The 2,852-nt window shown below is 30.8% G+C and overlaps 1 long non-coding RNA gene across 2 annotated transcripts; it reads right to left on the bottom strand.

Annotated features, from left to right (window-relative positions):
* Nucleotides 1-247: 247 nt before the first annotated feature.
* Nucleotides 248-2,537, bottom strand: LOC143052103 (uncharacterized). 2 transcript variants are annotated; one of them, XR_012970983.1, is made up of 3 exons: nucleotides 2,129-2,537; nucleotides 1,417-1,712; nucleotides 248-727 (listed from the first exon to the last, which is right to left on the bottom strand). It is a non-coding gene; the product is annotated as an uncharacterized LOC143052103 (long non-coding RNA). The 2 variants fall into 2 exon arrangements; XR_012970984.1 differs by having other exon boundaries at nucleotides 1,417-1,539.
* Nucleotides 2,538-2,852: the final 315 nt, after the last annotated feature.

Below are 2,852 nucleotides of genomic sequence, written 5' to 3'. Positions count from 1 at the left end.
GTGGTCTTCTTCAAATTGTCAGTAAACCCCTTGTCTGTGTAGATAACCTATAATGCTAAACAAAATGTGGACATGTGCGATAAAATCTGATGCATATGGACGTTTAATTCGTTATTTTTACCGTAAGCATGTTTGAGTGGCTCTTAAATATGATCAACTGTATATATGATCATTTTTTAACAATAAAAACAACACAAATAAGGAAAACAAATCACAATTTTTTTTACAGTTATTTAATTTTAAAAGATTAAATCAATAACAGTCAAATGACAAAAATACTGAAATCCACGGGAAATTCAAAACGGAAATTTCCTAATCAAATGACAAAATCAAAAGCCAAATCCCATCAAACGAATGGATAACAACTGTCATTTTTCTCACTCGGAACAGGCATTTGCCTATGTAAAAATGCTGGATGTGACCTGGTTTTATAACTAGCTACACTTCCTACTTCAAATTCCATTATAGGTGAGATCAACTGCTGTGTAATTCTTTTTAAACAATAACAGTTGCACAAATAAGGAAACATACATTTGAAAGTGTATTACTGTTGTTTTATTTAAAAAAATAAAATCAATGAGAGATAAAACAGCATCTACACATTTGTAGTAACATCCCTGCTTACAACACTTTTTCCCTTTAGGGCATGATGAATCTTTTTTACAGTATCTCTGATAATGTCCATAACAGTTGGAATTAGGACCTGGATCAACTGGACAACGGTGATCTGAAAATAAAACAGACAAAACAAGACAATGTATTACAACTTAGGCACACGTATGGTTATACACAGGATAACAATTATACATTTACAAATTTACAAATACATTAACATTATACATGGGCAAGAAAGAAAAAAAAATACATCTCAATTTAAGGATTTAAAACAATTCAGATAAAAAGACAGATACAATATATGTGAAAACCGACACACTTGTACACAAAGAAGTCCATCAAATTAGCGATTACATTATATCTGTTTGACACAGAAGAATGTCTTCAATTAATAAATAAATATAAAGTGTCAGAAAACAGAATGCAGAGACTAACGATATGAACGAACAGATATTCACCATACTGTGTTTACAACAATATCCATTCCTATACATAATGAATCAATTGGATTTTACCAAATATATAAGACACGCTCTCTGGAAAAGTAGGTAAACAGTAAAATAACAAAAAAAATTAATAATACTGAGCTCCTAGATGAATTAAAATGGAAATCTCCTAATTTATGAATAAAATAATCACCTTTATTCACAATATAGTAGCACCATATCTGATGTAAAATAAACACAACATATTCCTTGATTTTGGTCATAATTGTTTTTCTATAGAAGCGTTATTTAATACTTATACGTATATTTCAATGATATGTTGTTATATTGCATTCTGTCATTTAAAAACACTTACTCAGACAGCATACACCAAATCTATCCATTGGGTCGGTGTTACAGAAAGATCCTGGTGGACATCTGTCAGGGTTTTGTATAAGTCCACAGTTAAATCCTGGTAATGGATTTCCTACGGGACAGTCTGGAACGGAAAATTATATTAACAATTCTGGTTCATTGAATCAATTTGAATTTCAGCATGGCAGTTTTGTTTTGAAATACATGATCCTTGCATTTTGCAATTGACATACATAAATACTTCTTGTGAACGCCAATAAGTGTCCTAATAGTGGGGTAGGAGTTTAACCAATCAAGCTGAAAGACAGTTACAAGTTATAAAGTTTGTTTACAGACTGAAGTATAAAAAAGTTCATTTGAAATGAATGTAGTATGAATAAATCTTAAACATTGCTTGAAATACACGATCTTGTACATACATAGTAAAATTACGATATGTTTTTTTTTCAAAATGTGATTTTCTGATACATTAAAACTTACCTCTCTAGATAAATAAGGTTTTGCTTTCAACATTATCGGTACACATATCATTACAATTTTTACACGATTTGAACCTGTATAATAATGAGTAAACAATTAACATCAAACCCATTGGTTGCCTACGGCTGTTTTCTGCTCTTTGGTCGGGAAGTTGTCTTTTTCTCTTTGACACATTCCCAATTCCATTTTCAATTTTACAGTTTTCCAAAGTATATACTGGTACATTAACCTACTTCCCGGGGGTGTTCCTGGAGGATTTGAAGGGAAATCTCGTTGAACTGCTGTTCCAGTTGGTTTGCCTGGACACTACAATATTATGTTGCAATTAAAAGTTACATATAAATATATTTTTTCTGACTATATTACAAATTTTATCCCGGAGCGCTATATGAAATTTTGACAGCAAGAACATTTGAATTATTTTTGTTGATTGACGTATTGTTGTTTGCTTAAAACGTTCAGTGTATGCATGATCAGGACGAAAATATATAAATAATATAAACGACACGGTTGGTGGGTAATTAAAAGATAACACGTTAACATTGATAGTCTCCAATTCAAACAGACTTGACCTAGAGTTTCCACAGCAATCAAAACAAAACGGACGTCCCACTTAAGAAAGATATTGTCGATAAGAGGAAAACAAAGGAGTAACCATATTTCTTTATTTTACTGAAATCTTTTAAAATTCTAAATGCAATATTATGATAATCTGCTCATGACCATAAGATACTAAAACATTAGTTGTGTATAATTTAAAATAATGTAAAAGAAATAAAGGTAAATTTTGCATCATATCAATAAAAGATTACTTTATTGCATGTATAAGGAAACAGAGTTTTATGACACAAAATGTACGTGAAGACGGACAAACATTTGCAGTATTCCAAATGGCTAGTAGTTGAAATATGTACACATGTAACATAACACAATTACGAGACTTACCATGAACATTAA

The sequence above is a fragment of the Mytilus galloprovincialis genome, chromosome 11 (assembly GCF_965363235.1).
Source record: "Mytilus galloprovincialis chromosome 11, xbMytGall1.hap1.1, whole genome shotgun sequence".
NCBI classification, from domain to species: domain Eukaryota; kingdom Metazoa; phylum Mollusca; class Bivalvia; order Mytilida; family Mytilidae; genus Mytilus; species Mytilus galloprovincialis.
The sequence above is the reverse complement of the archived record's forward strand: the minus strand, read 5'-3'. Positions and strand labels throughout refer to the sequence as shown.